The sequence below is a fragment of the Salvelinus alpinus genome, chromosome 13 (assembly GCF_045679555.1).
Source record: "Salvelinus alpinus chromosome 13, SLU_Salpinus.1, whole genome shotgun sequence".
Classification (NCBI taxonomy): domain Eukaryota; kingdom Metazoa; phylum Chordata; class Actinopteri; order Salmoniformes; family Salmonidae; genus Salvelinus; species Salvelinus alpinus.
This window is the reverse complement of record NC_092098.1, coordinates 50,765,945-50,785,866: the sequence shown is the minus strand read 5'-3', so window position 1 is coordinate 50,785,866 and position 19,922 is coordinate 50,765,945. Positions and strand designations below refer to the sequence as shown.

The following is a 19,922-nucleotide window of genomic DNA, read 5'->3' as shown; positions in this document are numbered from 1 at the left end:
GATTCCTGTACGACCATATGGGGACTGTCTGGTCTGGTCTGGTCTTTCTGTTTAGGTCGGGGGGATTCCTGTACGACCATATGGGGACTGTCTGGTCTGGTCTGGTCTTTCTGTTCAGGTCGGGGGGATTCCTGTACGACCATATGGGGACTGTCTGGTCTGGTCTTTCTGTTTAGGTCGGGGGGATTCCTGTACGACCATATGGGGACTGTCTGGTCTGGTCTGGTCTGGTCTTTCTGTTTAAGTCGGGGGGATTCCTGTACGACCATATGGGGACTGTCTGGTCTGGTCTGGTCTTTCTGTTTAAGTCGGGGGGATTCCTGTACGACCATATGGGGACTGTCTGGTCTGGTCTGGTCTTTCTGTTCAGGTCGGGGGGATTCCTGTACGACCATATGGGGACTGTCTGGTCTGGTCTTTCTGTTTACGTCAGGGGGATTCCTGTACGACCATATGGGATGGGGGTGGATCTGTCTGTCTGTCTGTCTGTCAGTGTGTGTAGCCTGTCTGTCAGTCAGTCAGACATTCCGTCTGATTACAGTGGTAATTACACAACAACTCTTCCAGAAGTCTTTGTCAGGTGAAACTCCCAGGAACCTACAATGAACTGGTTCACCCCCCCCCCCCCCCCCAACCACTCTGTGTAGAGACAGTTCTGCTCCCTAGGGGCCTGACCAGGAGATGGGCTATGGGGATAAGGGCCCCGTGTTATGACTGTCAACTGTATCTGATAGGCAGTGATATGGGATGGGGGGGGGGGGGGGGCACAGTTTGGTCCATAGAAACATTATTACTGACACACTTGGTTCCAGAAACACTTCTCCTCTCGCCAAGAACCAGCCAACTATCGTTAAGAGGAAGACGTGAGCCATGCAGATATATGTGGCACATAATCTAGCCTATATTCTGAAAAGGCAATCAGAACAGAGCATGATGGTAAAGAAACTGAAATATTGTCCACAGATATCAACAAGGCCCAAACTAATGATCACAAATCACAATGGTACTGTACTAACTGCTAGTGGTCGGATCAGTCTTTTCAAAGATGCATGATCAGAAACCAACGCAGACCTGTCTCCCTCCTTCGCCTAGATGTTTTATCTCGCAGTGCTCAGGTTCCTTTGTAAACCAAACTAGGGTGTTGGGGGGGGGAGGAGCCGGAGGAGACCAGCTGTCCACTGTCCATCAGCCCACATATCAAGCAGAATATCTAGACCACAGCTTTACGTTACCCGGTCAGCCTGCCCTGACTCCTCCTCCTCCTCCTCCTCCATCTTCTCCTCCTCCTCCTCCTCCTCCTCCTCTTTTAAAAGAAGTGGAGAGGGGCCGATGGCTGGCACCGGGCCAAATATGCCGGATAGCTTCACCCACAGCTGCAAGCAGGCGGCAGCCCCCAGAAACAATGGCCTTCTCTCATTAAAGCCCTCCCTCTTGACTCCCTCACACAGAGAGAGGGGGAGAGGGATCTAGGGAGAGAGGGATCTAGGGGAGAGAGGGATCTAGGGAGAGAGGGATCTAGGGGAGAGAGGGATCTAGGGAGAGAGGGATCTAGGGGAGAGAGGGATCTAGGGAGAGAGGGATCTAGGGAGAGAGGGATCGAACGAGAGAGGGATCTACGGGAGAGAGGGATCTAGGGAGAGAGGGATCAAGGGAGAGAGGGATCTAGGGACAGAGGGAGAGAGGAATCGAGGGACAGAGGGATCTGTAAGTGTGTCCTCCTCTACTCTACAAGTGTGTCCTCGTCGTCACAGCTCTGCTCTGCTGTGAGTGAGTTCATTATGGAAATGGGACCGTGTGATCAGATAATATCAGATAAAATCAGAGAGAGCTGTGGCCTCAGGCCAAGCAGAGCAGAGAAGAGCAGAGAAGAGCACAGCCTCCCTCCTACGCGACACGGAAATAAAACATCATCTCTAACGGCGATCAAAGGTTTCCCGCCGCTCTGCCTGCCGCCCTGCCTGCCGCCCTGCCTGCCGCCCTGCCTGCCGCCCTGCCTGCCGCTCTGCCTGCCGCTCTGCCTGCCGCCTGCCACCCTGCCTGCCGCTCTGCCTGCCGCCTGCCACCCTGCCTGCCATCCTGCCTGCCACCCTGCCTGCCGCTCTGCCTGCTGCCTGCCACCCTGCCTGCCGCTCTGCCTGCCGCTCTGCCTGCCGCCTGCCACCCTGCCTGCCATCCTGCCTGCCACCCTGCCTGCCACCCTGCCTGCCGCCTGCCACCCTGCCTGCCGCTCTGCCTGCCGCCTGCCACCCTGCCTGCCATCCTGCCTGCCACCCTGCCTGCCGCTCTGCCTGCCGCCTGCCACCCTGCCTGCCGCTCTGCCTGCCGCCTGCCACCCTGCCTGCCATCCTGCCTGCCACCCTGCCTGCCGCTCTGCCTGCCGCCTGCCACCCTGCCGCTCTGCCTGCCGCTCTGCCTGCCGCTCTGCCTGCCGCCTGCCACCCTGCCTGCCGCTCTGCCTGCCGCCTGCCACCCTGCCTGCCATCCTGCCTGCCATCCTGCCTGCCACCCTGCCTGCCACCACAAGCAATAACAAAATATTAGCCACCACCGCGACAGACAAAGCGAGCAAGCCAGCTAACCGTGCAATGACTGATTAACTAATGCAATTACATGACTTGTGAAAAAACAAAACACTACCTCCAATATTACCTCAAGGTAAACTTAATGGGGGTTTCACTATCACAATTTAATGGGGGTTTCGCTATCACAGTTTAATGGGGGTTTCGCTATCACAGTTTAATGGGGGTTTCGCTATCACAGTTTAATGGGGATTTCACTATCACAGTTTAATGGTTAATGGTGGTTTCACTATCACAGTTTAATGGGGGTTTCACTATCACAGTTTAATGGTTAATGGTGGTTTCACTATCACAGTTTAATGGGGGTTTCACTATCACAGTTTAATGGTTAATGGTGGTTTCACTATCACAGCTTAACGGGGGTTTCACTATCACAGTTTAAGGAAAACGTGGAAATAAAACAACATGAAGTACCTGAAGTGAAGAGGAATACTTTAATATAATTCAATCAGTTAAAGGGTTTGTCTGTTTTATAACTGTAATTGTGTGTTGTAACATGTAGTCAGTGATTATTATTGTCATATCTTTTTCACTCCCCAGAACAAACTGTGTTGTATAGGTTACCACGGAGCCGTGTTGTATAGGATAACACGGAGCCGTGTTGTATAGGATAACACGGAGCCGTGTTGTATAGGATAACACGGAGCCGTGTTGTATAGGATAACACGGAGCCGTGTTGGAGAGGATACCACGGAGCCGTGTTGGAGAGGATACCACGGAGCCGTGTTGGAGAGGATACCACGGAGCCGTGTTGGAGAGGATACCACGGAGCCGTGTTGGAGAGGATACCACGGAGCCGCGTTGTATAGGACACCACGGAGCCGCGTTGGAGAGGATACCACGGAGCCGCGTTGGAGAGGATACCACGGAGCCGCGTTGGAGAGGATACCACGGAGCCGCGTTGGAGAGGACACCACGGAGCCGCGTTGGAGAGGACACCACGGAGCCGCGTTGGAGAGGACACCACGGAGCCGCGTTGGAGAGGATACCACGGAGCCGCGTTGGAGAGGATACCACGGAGCCGCGTTGGAGAGGATACCACGGAGCCGCGTTGGAGAGGATACCACGGAGCCGCGTTGGAGAGGACACCACGGAGCCGCGTTGGAGAGGACACCACGGAGCCGCGTTGGAGAGGACACCACGGAGCCGCGTTGGAGAGGACACCACGGAGCCGCGTTGGAGAGGACACCACGGAGCCGCGTTGGAGAGGATACCACGGAGCCGCGTTGGAGAGGATACCACGGAGCCGCGTTGGAGAGGATACCACGGAGCCGCGTTGGAGAGGACACCACGGAGCCGCGTTGGATAGGATACCACGGAGCCGCGTTGGAGAGGATACCACGGAGCCGCGTTGGAGAGGATACCACGGAGCCGCGTTGGAGAGGATACCACGGAGCCGCGTTGGAGAGGATACCACGGAGCCGCGTTGGAGAGGATACCACGGAGCCGCGTTGGAGAGGATACCACGGAGCCGCGTTGGAGAGGACACCACGGAGCCGCGTTGGAGAGGACACCACGGAGCCGCGTTGGAGAGGATACCACGGAGCCGCGTTGGAGAGGACACCACGGAGCCGCGTTGGAGAGGATACCACGGAGCCGCGTTGGAGAGGATACCACGGAGCCGCGTTGGAGAGGATACCACGGAGCCGCGTTGTATAGGACACCACGGAGCCGCGTTGGAGAGGACACCACGGAGCCGCGTTGGAGAGGATACCACGGAGCCGCGTTGGAGAGGATACCACGGAGCCGCGTTGGAGAGGATACCACGGAGCCGCGTTGGAGAGGACACCACGGAGCCGCGTTGGAGAGGATACCACGGAGCCGCGTTGGAGAGGATACCACGGAGCCGTGTTGGAGAGGATACCACGGAGCCGTGTTGGAGAGGATACCACGGAGCCGTGTTGGATAGGATACCACGGAGCCGTGTTGGAGAGGACACCACGGAGCCGTGTTGGAGAGGACACCACGGAGCCGTGTTGGAGAGGATACCACGGAGCCGTGTTGGAGAGGACACCACGGAGCCGCGTTGGAGAGGATACCACGGAGCCGCGTTGGAGAGGATACCACGGAGCCGTGTTGGAGAGGACACCACGGAGCCGCGTTGGAGAGGACACCACGGAGCCGCGTTGGAGAGGACACCACGGAGCCGCGTTGGAGAGGACACCACGGAGCCGCGTTGGATAGGATACCACGGAGCCGTGTTGGAGAGGATACCACGGTCTATAATGTAGTAACGGGAGGATACTGCCTGGAACCAGTCTGAGGACTCTCTTCCAGTTGGCAATGCTGTGTTTATTACTTCAAGGAGTCCTCTGAGGTTGGTCTGGGAGGCTTCAACAATTAAAGGCCTCTCTATTTCCGTCACGTAAATGGTTAACATTTACAGAATCATGTCTTTGCCACCGAGTCGAGCGGGCAGCACATGCCGGGCTATGCAGGGCCCCCAGTCCGTTCTAGGCTGTGTCCCAAATCTCACCATATTCCCACTATAGACCGAGAGAGGATGTGGCGAGCAGCATAAATGCTAGATGCTAACGGCAACACCGCTCCATTCATCCATACAAAACTGCCCTTCCCCCTTGTCCTGGGCTGTGTCCCAAATCGCACCTCTGGGCCTGGGTCCAATTTAGCGCACTATGAAGGGAACAGGGTTACATTTGGGACGTGACCTCCCTCTCTCTTTGTAACAGTAACAGTGGGGACATATCTTGGTGCTGCGCCCGGGAAACCTGACGCCCTTCTGGTAATGGCATGTCATGCCCGGGTGCTCTCTCTGTGTGGAGGGGTTAGGAGGGACCCGGGTGCTCTCTCTGTGTGGAGGAGTTAGGAGGGGCCCGGGTGCTCTCTCTGTGTGGAGGGGTTAGGAGGGACCCGGGTGCTCTCTCTGTGTGGAGGAGTTAGGAGGGGCCCGGGTGCTCTCTCTGTGTGGAGGGGTTAGGAGGGGCCCGGGTGCTCTCTCTGTGTGGAGGGGTTAGGAGGGGCCCGGGTGCTCTCTCTGTGTGGAGGGGTTAGGAGGGACCCGGGTGCTCTCTCTGTGTGGAGGGGTTAGGAGGGACCCGGGTGCTCTCTCTGTGTGGAGGGGTTAGGAGGGACCCGGGTGCTCTCTCTGTGTGGAGGGGTTAGGAGGGACCCGGGTGCTCTCTCTGTGTGGAGGGGTTAGGAGGGGCCCGGGTGCTCTCTCTGTGTGGAGGGGTTAGGAGGGACCTGGGTGCTCTCTCTGTGTGGAGGGGTTAGGAGGGACCCGGGTGCTCTCTCTGTGTGGAGGGGTTAGGAGGGGCCCGGGTGCTCTCTCTGTGTGGAGGGGTTAGGAGGGACCCGGGTGCTCTCTCTGTGTGGAGGAGTTAGGAGGGACCCGGGTGGTGTAGGGTGGGGAACGGGGGGGGTGGTGTAGGGTGGGGAACGGGGGGGGGGGGGGGGCGTAGGGTGCAGGAGGGTGGTTGTCATATACTGGCAGTGTAGAGTGGGTAACGGAAGTTTGGGTGGCAAGGCAGGGGGTAGGGAGGCGAAAGGAGGTGGAGGAGGGAGAGGGGCAGGCAGGACGGCAGGAAGAACAGCTGGTCTTTCATTGACAGACTTTCAATGCTGACAGTTTAACATTTCACAGCAAAGAGAAGGGGAGGGTGGGAGACTACAGCAGGGGCCAACTGTAGATTAGAAAAGAAAACGTTTTTTTTTAAAGCTCTATTTGAGGAACATAGGAGTGAGAGGACAGAGTGACACCACGTGGGCCAATGGACACATTCCATCCTGTATGAATCATAGACACTGAGGGGGCTGTTGTTGTTGTCGTCGTTCCTGTTGTGCCGACAGTTTGGTTTGCCGGCAGCACTATTGTCTATCCAGTCACATTGATGGGAGTCTTCGGAGGAAACCTACTGAAGCCAGCGTCCTACTGAACCCGCGTGTAAAGTTCATCACAACTCCCCCATTTCATCTGCCTAATAAACTCATTCATGTTTTTCCTTTTCCACAACATGTCATCGCGTGACTCCACGTTTACCTCGACATGATGGTTACTGTATCAATATTTGCGCATTAAAAGCGTTTCCATCACAATTGTCGCATAATCTATTTCTCACCGGCAACAAAATGATCCATCCGTGTGTTTTCTTTGTAGACATAAGGACATTTTTTAAACAAATTTGCTGTTTCCATCAAGCCTGTATTGAGTTTATTTATTCAATACGGGGGGAGAGACACAGAGACATAGAGAGAGACATAGAGAGAGAGAGACAGAGAGAGACATAGAGAGAGAGACAGAGAGAAAGAGAGAGAGACAGAGATTTAGTAGCTAAGATGTTGCCGATTGCTGCGTTCCACCAGGACCCCCCCCCCCCCCCACTCCCTCCCTGCTGTATGTATGGTCTGAACGGTGTGTCCAGTATTTCCCCACACCCCTGCTGCAGTGCACCAGTCTCACCACTCTGCTCCGCCTGCTTCCCCCACCTTACCCCCACAGCCCGCTTCAGGCCCAGCGAGAAATGACCTCACCATGTATGGGTTCAGCATGCACACACACACACACAGAGGCACATGCACACACACACACCACACCACCAACATCCCCCCATGGACACCGGCTCTCACAATGCTGTCATGCAACTGCCAGCATGGGGCATAGCCACAGTGCAGCGCTGCAGGCCTCATCCACTCCAACTGAAACACTTCAACACAGCTCATTCACACACTAACAAAGACCCACCAAACAAAACGGAAACACAACAAAACGCTCTGGATGATCTCATGTTTCCATCTTTAAACTGCATCTCCTCTCTCTCTCTCTCTCCTCTACAGTAGCTTTGTCACTCAGTCTCCTCTCCTCTCCTCTCCTCTCCTCTCCTCTCCTCTCCTCTCCTCTCCTGTCCTGTGTCAGTCTCCTCTCCTCTCCTCTCCTCTCCTCTCCTGTAGCTGTGTCACTCAGTCTGTCTCCTCTCGCTGTTTGGCAGAATAAAAAGGCCTCTGTGATCAAAGGGATCCCGACTGGTTCCAACTGAAAAATGCACTTCTCATCACTGTTTGTTTACGCCGCAAATACATGACCATATCAGATAACAGATGTAAAGATAGAAAGGGGTAAAGAAGGGGGTATAATGATGCAGAGTGGAGTGCAGGTTATACCGACTGAGTTATACCGGCTGAGTTATACCGGCTGAGTTATACCGGCTGAGTTATACCGGCTGAGTTATACCGGCTGAGTTACACCGACTGAGTAACACCGACTGAGTTATACCGGCTGAGTTATACCGGCTGAGTAACACCGACTGAGTTATACCGGCTGAGTTATACCGGCTGAGTTATACCGGCTGAGTTATACCGGCTGAGTTATACCGACTGAGTTATACCGGCTGAGTTATACCGGCTGAGTTATACCGGCTGAGTTACACCGACTGAGTAACACCGACTGAGTTATACTGGCTGTTACACCGACTGAGTTATACCGACTGAGTTACACCGACTGAGTTACACCGACTGAGTTACACCGACTGAGTTATACCGACTGAGTTACACCGACTGAGTAACACCGACTGAGTAACACCGACTAAGTTATACTGGCTGACTGAGTTACACCGACTGAGTAACACCGACTAAGTATACTGGCTGACTGAGTAACACCAACTAAGTATACTGGCTGACTGAGTTACACCGACTAAGTTATACTGGCTGACTGAGCTACACTGACTGAGTAACACCGACTGAGTAACACCGACTAAGTTATACTGGCTGACTGAGTTACATCGACTGAGTAACACCGACTAAGTATACTGGCTGACTGAGTAACACCAACTAAGTATACTGGCTGACTGAGTTACACCGACTAAGTTATACTGGCTGACTGAGCTACTGGATACAATACATCACTACAGGATACAATACATCTCTACAGGATACAATACATCACTACAGGATACAATACATCACTACAGGATACAATACATCACTACAGGATACAATACATCACTACAGGATACAATACATCACTACAGGATACAATACATCACTACAGGATACAATACATCACTACAGGATACAATACATCACTACAGGATACAATACATCACTACAGGATACAATACATCACTACAGGATACAATACATCACTACAGGATACAATACATCACTACTGGATACAATACATCACCACAGGATACAATACATCACTACTGGATACAATACATCACTACAGGATACAATACATCACTACAGGATACAATACATCACTACAGGATACAATACATCACTACTGGATACAATACATCACTACAGGATACAATACATCTCTACAGGATACAATACATCACTACAGGATACAATACATCACTACTGGATACAATACATCACTACAGGATACAATACATCACTACAGGATACAATACATCACTACAGGATACAATACATCACTACAGGATACAATACATCACTACAGGATACAATACATCACTACAGGATACAATACATCTCTACAGGATACAATACATCACTACAGGATACAATACATCACTACTGGATACAATACATCACTACTGGATACAATACATCACTACAGGATACAATACATCACTACAGGATACAATACATCACTACAGGATACAATACATCACTACTGGATACAATACATCACTACTGGATACAATACATCACTACTGGATACAATACATCACTACTGGATACATCACTACAGGATACAATACATCACTACAGGATACAATACATCACTACTGGATACAATACATCACCACAGGATACAATACATCACTACTGGATACAATACATCACTACAGGATACAATACATCACTACAGGATACAATACATCACTACAGGATACAATACATCACTACTGGATACAATACATCACTACAGGATACAATACATCTCTACAGGATACAATACATCACTACAGGATACAATACATCACTACTGGATACAATACATCACTACAGGATACAATACATCACTACAGGATACAATACATCACTACAGGATACAATACATCACTACAGGATACAATACATCACTACAGGATACAATACATCACTACAGGATACAATACATCTCTACAGGATACAATACATCACTACAGGATACAATACATCACTACTGGATACAATACATCACTACTGGATACAATACATCACTACAGGATACAATACATCACTACAGGATACAATACATCACTACAGGATACAATACATCACTACAGGATACAATACATCACTACAGGATACAATACATCACTACAGGATACAATACATCACTACAGGATACATCACTACAGGATACATCACTACAGGATACAATACATCACTACAGGATGCAATACATCACTACAGGATACAATACATCACTACTGGATACAATACATCACTACTGGATACAATACATCACTACAGGATACAATACATCACTACTGGATACAATACATCACTACTGGATACAATACATCACTACAGGATACAATACATCACTACTGGATACAATACATCACTACTGGATACAATACATCACTACAGGATACAATACATCACTACAGGATACAATACATCACTACAGGATACAATACATCACTACAGGATACAATACATCACTACAGGATACAATACATCACTACAGGATACAATACATCACTACAGGATACAATACATCACTACAGGATACAATACATCACTACAGGATACATCACTACAGGATACAATACATCACTACAGGATGCAATACATCACTACAGGATACAATACATCACTACTGGATACAATACATCACTACTGGATACAATACATCACTACAGGATACAATACATCACTACTGGATACAATACATCACTACTGGATACAATACATCACTACAGGATACAATACATCACTACTGGATACAATACATCACTACAGGATACAATACATCACTACTGGATACATCACAGGGCAACAACAAAACATGACCCTGGTGAACTGAATGGATAGTTAATATTTCTATTCAGTGTAGAGTACACTACCATCAACAGTGTAGAGTACACTACCATCAACAGTGCAGAGTACACTACCATCAACAGTGTAGAGTACCACTACCATCAACAGTGTAGAGTACCACTACCATCAACAGTGTAGAGTACACTACCATCAACAGTGTAGAGTACACTACCATCAACAGTGTAGAGTACCACTACCATCAACAGTGTAGAGTACCACTACCATCAACAGTGTAGAGTACCACTACCATCAACAGTGTAGAGTACCACTACCATCAACAGTGTAGAGTACCACTACCATCAACAGTGTAGAGTACCACTACCATCAACAGTGTAGAGTACCACTACCATCAACAGTGTAGAGTACACTACCATCAACAGTGTAGAGTACACTACCATCAACAGTGGAGAGTACACTACCATCAACAGTGGAGAGTACACTACCATCAACAGTATAGAGTACACTACCATCAACAGTGTAGAGTACACTACCATCAACAGTGTAGAGTACACTACCATCAACAGTGTAGAGTACACTACCATCAACAGTGTAGAGTACACTACCATCAACAGTGTAGAGTACACTACCATCAACAGTGTAGAGTACACTACCATCAACAGTGTAGAGTACACTACCATCAACAGTGTAGAGTACACTACCATCAACAGTGTAGAGTACACTACCATCAACAGTGTAGAGTACACTACCATCAACAGTGTAGAGTACCACTACCATCAACAATGTAGAGTACACTACCATCAACAGTGTAGAGTACACTACCATCAACAGTGTAGAGTACCACTACCATCAACAGTGTAGAGTACACTACCATCAACAGTGTAGAGTACACTACCATCAACAGTGTAGAGTACACTACCATCAACAGTGTAGAGTACACTACCATCAACAGTGTAGAGTACACTACCATCAACAGTGTAGAGTACACTACCATCAACAGTGTAGAGTACACTACCATCAACAGTGTAGAGTACACTACCATCAACAGTGTAGAGTACCACTACCATCAACAGTGTAGAGTACCACTACCATCAACAGTGTAGAGTACACTACCATCAACAGTGAATGAATAATGTTTCATTCTTATTGATATAACACATAAAATAACCATTAAACAAACAGTTGTCATATGTGAAAATGTTTTTGTCATTTAGCAGATGCTCTTATCCAGTGCGACGTACAGTAGTGAGCGCACATTTTATTTATTTATTTGATTTTTTCTGTACTAGTGTAACAGTATAACTTTAGACCGTCCCCTAGCCCCGACCCGGGCGCGAACCAGGGACCCTCTGCACACATCAACAACAGTCACCCACGAAGCATCGTTACCCATCGCTCCACAAAAGCCGCGGCCCTTGCAGAGCAAGGAGAACCACTACTTCTAGGTTTCAGAGCAAGTAACGTAACCGACTTAAAGGCTGCTAGCGCGCACCACCGCTAACTAGCTAGCCATTTCACATCGGTTACATTAGGCCCTCGTGGGAATCGAACCCACACCCCTGGCGTCGCAAGTACCGTGCTCTACCAGCTGAGCAACTTCCCAAAAATGGAACTTGAAAAAAAAGAAGCCTTGACATTGTCTGTCATTTGGGGAAAGGGTTGTCACTTGTCACTCAGAGAGAAAGACATACAGGTTAAAGTGGAGACATTTCCATGGAGGGAAACAGAAAGGTCCAGCCTGGTCCAGCTGGGTGGAGCAGAGCCTTAAAATAGCAGACTTGAATTGAAAACCTGTCATATATTTACATGAGATAAGGCCTACAGATCAGAAGTCAAACAATGAACAATGCAAAGTTTCCAAGACCATATCTTAAACGGTGGATATGGTAGAAGATAAGAAGACTATGGAAGGAATTAACAATAATGTATAACAATAATATATGACGTAATCCATTTGGGATATAGCCTAGCGAATGAATAGTATAATAGCCCAAAGCCACCTGGACTATATGAGTTCAGTATGACAGAGACCAGATTTAGTACCATTGGCTAAAAGAGAAGTCCTTTAAAAACACTGCGCTTCTTTTCTCTGCAGTATAGTACAGTACACTACCGTATAGTACACTACAGTATAGTACAGTACATTACAGTATAGTATAGTACACCACAGTACACTACAGTATAGTACACTACAGTATAGTACACCACAGTATAGTACACTACAGTATAGGACAATACACACAGTATAGTACACCACAGTATAGTACACTAAACTACAGTACACTACACCACAGTACACTACACTACAGTGCAGTACACTACAGTATAGTACACTACACCACAGTATAGTACACTACACCACAGTATAGTACACTACAGTATAGTACAGTGCAGTACACTACAGCATAGTACAGTACACTACAGTATAGTACACCACAGTATAGTACACTACAGTACGCTACATTATAGTACACTACAGTAATAGTACACTACAGTACCCTACAGTATAGTACACTACAGTAATAGAGCACTACAGCATAGTACACCACATTACTCTACAGTATAGTACACTACAGTATAGTACACTACACTACAGTATAGTACACCACAGTACACTACACTACAGTAGAGTACACTACAGTATAGTACACTACAGTAATAGTACACTACAGTACCCTACACTACAGTACCCTACAGTATAGTACACTACAGTAATAGTACACTACGGTACACTACAGTATAGTACATTATAGTATAGTACACTACAGTATAGTACAGTACACTACAATATAGTGCACACCAGTACAGTACAATATAGTATAGCACAGTACACTACATTACACCACAGTACACTACAGTAAAGTACAGTACACTACAGTATAGTATACTACAATACACTACAGTATAGTATACTGCAATACACTACAGTACACTATGGTACACTACAGTGTAGTAAAGTATAGTACAGTACACTCAAGTACAGTACACCACAGTACAGTACACTAAAGTACAGTATAGTACAGTACACTTCAGTGTAGTACACTACAGTATAGGACACCACAGTACACTACAGTATAGTACACTACAGTACCCTAGAGTATAGTACACGACAGTATAGTACACTACAGTATAGTACAGTACACTACAGTGCAGTACACTACAGTGCAGTACACTACAGCACACTACAGTACAGTAAACTACAATATAGTACACCACAGTACACTACAGTGTAATACAGTATGGTCTAGTACACTACAGTATAGTACAGTACACTACAATATTGTGCACAACAGTACAGTACAATACAGTATAGCACAGTACACTACACTAAAGTACAGTACACGACAGTATAGTACATTTACATTTAAGTCATTTAGCAGACGCTCTTATCCAGAGCGACTTACAAGCACATACATTCATACTTTTTTTTTTTTGTACTGGCCCCCCGTGGGAATCGAACCCACAACCCTGGCGTTGCAAGCGCCATGCTCTACCAACTGAGCCACACGGGGCCCGTGTATACTACAATACACTACAATATAGTATACGACAGTGCCAAATGCAGACCTGATGTCCTAGTCTATACCAACTAACAATGCAGACCTGATGACCTAGTCTATACCAACTAACAATGCAGACCTGATGTCCTAGTCTATACCAACTAACAATGCAGACCTGATGTCCTAGTCTATACCAACTAACAATGCAGACCTGATGTTGTAGTCTACACCAACTAACAATGAAGACCTGATGTCCGAGCCTACACCAACTAACAATGCAGACCTGATGTCCGAGCCTACACCAACTAACAATGCAGACCTGATGTCCTAGTCTATACCAACTAACAATGCAGACCTGATGTCCGAGCCTACACCAACTAACAATGCAGACCTGATGTCCGAGCCTACACCAACTAACAATGCAGACCTGATGTCCGAGCCTACACCAACTAACAATGCAGACCTGATGTCCTAGTCTACACCTACTAACAATGCAGACCTGATGTCCTAGTCTATACCAACTAACAATGCAGACCTGATGTCCTAGTCTACACCAACTAACAATGCAGACCTGATGTCCTAGTCTATACCAACTAACAATGCAGACCTGATGTCCTAGCCTATACCAACTAACAATGCAGACCTGATGTCGTAGTCTATACCAACTAACAATGCAGACCTGATGTCCTAGTCTATACCAACTAACAATGCAGACCTGATGTCCTAGTCTATACCAACTAACAATGCAGACCTGATGTCCTAGTCTACACCAACTAACAATGCAGACCTGATGTCCTAGTCTACACCAACTAACAATGCAGACCTGATGTCCTAGTCTACACCAACTAACAATGCAGACCTGATGTCCTAGTCTACACCAACTAACAATGCAGACCTGATGTCCTAGTCTACACCAACTAACAATGCAGACCTGATGTCCTAGTCTACACCAACTAACAATGCAGACCTGATGTCCGAGCCTACACCAACTAACAATGCAGACCTGATGTCCTAGTCTATACCAACTAACAATGCAGACCTGATGTCCTAGTCTATACCAACTAACAATGCAGACCTGATGTCCTAGTCTATACCAACTAACAATGCAGACCTGATGTCCTAGTCTACACCAACTAACAATGCAGACCTGATGTCCTAGTCTACACCAACTAACAATGCAGACCTGATGTCCTAGTCTATACCAACTAACAATGCAGACCTGATGTCCTAGTCTACACCAACTAACAATGCAGACCTGATGTCCTAGTCTACACCAACTAACAATGCAGACCTGATGTCCGAGCCTACACCAACTAACAATGCAGACCTGATGTCCTAGTCTATACCAACTAACAATGCAGACCTGATGTCCTAGCCTACACCAACTAACAATGCAGACCTGATGTCCTAGTCTATACCAACTAACAATGCAGACCTGATGTCCTAGTCTATACCAACTAACAATGCAGACCTGATGTCCTAGCCTATACCAACTAACAATGCAGACCTGATGTCGTAGTCTATACCAACTAACAATGCAGACCTGATGTCCTAGTCTATACCAACTAACAATGCAGACCTGATGTCCTAGTCTATACCAACTAACAATGCAGACCTGATGTCCTAGTCTACACCAACTAACAATGCAGACCTGATGTCCGAGCCTACACCAACTAACAATGCAGACCTGATGTCCGAGCCTACACCAACTAACAATGCAGACCTGATGTCCTAGTCTATACCAACTAACAATGCAGACCTGATGTCCTAGCCTATACCAACTAACAATGCAGACCTGATGTCCTAGTCTACACCAACTAACAATGCAGACCTGATGTCCTAGTCTACACCAACTAACAATGCAGACCTGATGTCCTAGCCTACTATGCATTTTACAAAAGGATGTATCACCCTTTTGTCTCTGTCTATTTCTCTACTCTCTGGCCAGCCAGGGAGGCTTGGTCTATGTCCCAAATGGCAACCTAGTCCCTATATAGTGCACTACTTTAGAGCAGAGCCCTATTCCCTATAATACACACTACTATAGATCAGAGCCCTATTCCCTATAATACACACTACTTTAGACCAGAGCCCTATTCCCTATATAGTGCACTACTTTAGATCAGAGCCCAATTCCCTATATAGTGCACTACTTTAGATCAGAGCCCTATTCCCTATATAGTGCACTACTTTAGATCAGAGCCCAATTCCCTATATAGTGCACTACTTTTGACCAGTAGTGAACTATTTGGGGAATAGGGTGCCATTTGGGACACAGTGAAAGTTTCTTCCTTCTATTCCCTGTGATTTCCCAGTAGATGGAGTCCCATTAAAAAGGTGCCAATTGCCCAACCATGTCAATGATTGCTGGGGCCGGTGGATGAACTTTGAACACGTGAGGCAAAGGCTCTCTGATCTCCCTCTGCCGCACTGGCTCGGGGGGGGGTAACTTGTTTACGGTTTGATCCATAAAGATCCTTGAAATGTTGGAGAGGCTGAATCAGCAGGGATATGGTAACCTTTCACCTTCCCACGCACCCAACAGTACAGAGTCGCAGGAAACGAACTAAAATGATGTAAATGCAAGGTTTCAAATAGGCCTAGTTACTGCATAACTGTTACTAGCTCTATGCCGTCTCTGCTATCACTAGCTAATCCCCTCACCAGGCTTTTCTACACAGCACATATAAGCCTGGGATATCAACCAGAGGTTCTCTTCTGCACTGTGGGAGGTTCTCTTCTGCACTGTTCAACCAATCCAGTAAGTTGGCCTTAGTAGGAGTGACCACAGAATTATATGGGAGTGACCTACTGAGTAAATTACTTGTCATCATTTAAATGTTAGCGAATCACACGACTGCGAGGCGTGGCTCTGTGCTTGTGGTGTACTAGCGTACAAGGGGAGGGTTAGGGGGAAGGTGTTGTGGGAGATGATTGGTTGGTAGATTAAGCCAATGCCTATGCACCGGGAGTTTCTCGCAGCTCTGTATTGGCTAACAAAGGCCAAGTTAGACGTGTTGGTCCAACAGACTGTTCACGCATTTGGGCGGAAGTGTCTGGGAACAAGATGAATCCCTAGCTAACCTAATGTAGTAGGCTTAACATACATGCCTGAAACTACATACTGGTCCTTACGTGGGAAGTTATTTTCTGCACTGTTAACACTTAACAAGCATGGCTAACACAGCATTCTGCAGCGATACGCCATCCCATCTGGTTTGTGCTTAGTGGTGACTAGCATTTTTTTTTTTCAACAGGACAATGACCCAACACACACCTCCAGGCTGTGAAGAAATTGTCCGTAGAGCTCCAAGACAGGATTGTGTCTAGGCACAGACCTGGGGGAAGGGTACCAAAACATTTCTGCAGCATTGAAGGTCCCCAAGAACACAGTGGCTTCCATCATTCTTAAATGGAAGAAGTTTGGAACCACCAAGACTCTTCCTAGAGCTGGCCGCCGGCAATACAGCGCAATCGGGGGTGAATATTCTTGGTCAAGGAGGTGACCAAGAACCCGATGGCCACTTTGACAAAGCTCCAGAGTTCCTCTGTAGAGATGGACCTTCCAGAAGGACAACTACCTCTGCAGCACTCCACCAATCAGTTTTGACGCAAGTCGGTTAGGACATCTACTTTGTGCATGACACAAGTCATTTTTCCAACAATTGTTTACAGAAAGATTATTTCACTTAATCTGAATTCCAGTGGGACATAAAGTTCACATACACTAAGTGGACTGTGCCTTTACACAGCTTGGAAAATTCCTGAAAATGATGTCATGGCTTTAGAAGCTTCTGATAGGCTAATTGACATCATTTGAGTCAATTCGTAGGTGTACCTGTGGATGTATTTCAAGGCCTACCTTCAAACTCAGTGCCTCTTTGCTTGACATCATGGGAAAATCAAAAGAAAATCAGCAAAGACCTCAGAAAAAAAATTGTAGACCTCCACAAGTCTGGTTCATCCTTGGTAGCAATTTCCAAACGCCTAAAGGTACCACGTTCATCTGTACAAACAATAGTACACAAGTATAAACACCATGGGACCACCCAGCCGTCAAACTGCTCAGGAGGGAGACATGTTCCGTCTCCTAGAGATGAACGTACTTTGGTAAGAAAAGTGCAAATCAATCCCAGAACAACAGCAAAGGACCTTGAAGATGCTGGAGGAAACAGGTTCAAAAGTATCTATATCCACAGTAAAACGAGTCCTATATCGACATAACCTGAAAGGCCGCTCAGCAAGGAAGAAGCCACTGCTCCAAAACCGCCATAAAAAAGCCAGACTACGGTTTGCAACTGCACATGGGGACAAAGATCGTACTTTTTGGAGAAATGTCCTCTGGTCTGATGAAACAAAAATAGAACTGTTTGGCCATAATGACCATCGTTATGTTTGGAGGAAAAAGGGGGAAGCTTGCAAGCCGAAGAACACCATCCCAATCCTGAAGCACGGGGGTGGCAGCATCATGTTTTGGGGGTGCTTTGCTGCAGGAGGGACTGGTGTACTTCACAAAATAAATGGCATCATGGGGGAGGAAAATTATGTGGCTATATTGAAGAATCATCTCAAGACATCAGTCAGGAAGTTAAAGCTTAGTCGCAAATGGGTCTTCCAAATGGACAATGAACCCAAGCATACTTCCAAAGTTGTGGCAAAATGGCTTAAGGACAACAAAGTCAAGGTATTGGAGTGGCCATCACAAAGCCCTGACCTCAATCCTATAGAAAATTTGTGGGCAGAACTGAAAAAGCGTGTGACTCAGTTACACCAGCTCTGTCAGGAGGAATGGTCCAAAATTCACCCAACTTATTGTGGGAAGCTTGTGGAAGGCTACCTAAAACATTTGACCCAAGTTAAACAATTTAAAGGCAATGCTACCAAATACTAATTGAGTGTAGGTAAACTTCTGACCCACTGGGAATGTGATGAAAGAAATAAAAGCTGAAATAAATCATTCTCTCTACTATTATTCTGACATTTAACATTCTTAAAATAAAGTGGTGATCGTAACTGACCTAAGACAGGGAAATTTTACTCGGATTAAATGTCAGGAATTATGAAAAACTGAGTTTAAATGTATTTGGCTAATGTGTATGTCAACTTCTTACTTCAACTGTACATGACAGCCCACTTGGAGTTTGCCAAAAGGCACCTAAAACTCTCAGACCATGAGAAACAAGATTCTCTGGTCTGATGAAACCAAGATTGAACTATTTGGTCTGATATACCAAGCGTCACGTCTGGAGGAAATCTGGCACCATCTCTACGGTGAAGCATGGTGGTGGCAGCATCATGCTGTTGGGATGTTTTTAAGCGGCAGGGACTGGGAGACTAGTCAGGATCGAGGTAAAGATGAACGGCGCAAAGAACAGAGAGATCCATGATGAAAACCTGCTCCAGAGCGCTCAGGAACTGGGGTGAAGGTTCACCTTCCAACAGAACAACGACCCTAAGCACACAGCCAAAACAACGCAGGAGTGGCTTCGGGACAAGTCTCTGAATGTCCTTGAGTGGCCCAGCCAGAGCCCAGAGTTCAACTCGATCTAACATCTCTGGAGAGACCTGAAAATAGCTCTGCAGCGACACTCCCCATCCAACCTGACAGAGATTGAGAGGATCTCCAGAGAAGAATTGGAGAAACTCCCCAAATACAAGTGTGCCAAGCTTGTAAGGTTCGCTTTGTCATTATGGGGTAGTGCGTGTAGATTGACGAGGGGGAAAAAACTATGTAATCCATTTTAGAATAAGGCTGTAACGTAACAAACTGTGGAAGAAGTCAAAGGGTCTGAATACTTTCTGAATGTATAGACATGGAAAGAGTAGGTGTTCTTGATGTTTGGTACCCTCAGTGTATAACATAATTACCAATACCAGAGAACGACAGTAATATTGACACACATAAACGCAGACACAGAATGAC

General features: G+C 47.2%; 1 protein-coding gene and 1 non-coding gene across 2 annotated transcripts in view; both read right to left on the bottom strand.

Annotated features, from left to right (window-relative positions):
* Positions 1 to 19,922, bottom strand: part of LOC139537900 (E3 ubiquitin-protein ligase RNF43-like) — a 222,891-nt gene that overhangs the window by 164,044 nt on the left and 38,925 nt on the right. The window lies entirely within an intron of this gene.
* trnaa-ugc (transfer RNA alanine (anticodon UGC)) lies at positions 13,938 to 14,013 on the bottom strand. The gene has a single exon. It is a non-coding gene; the product is annotated as a tRNA-Ala (tRNA).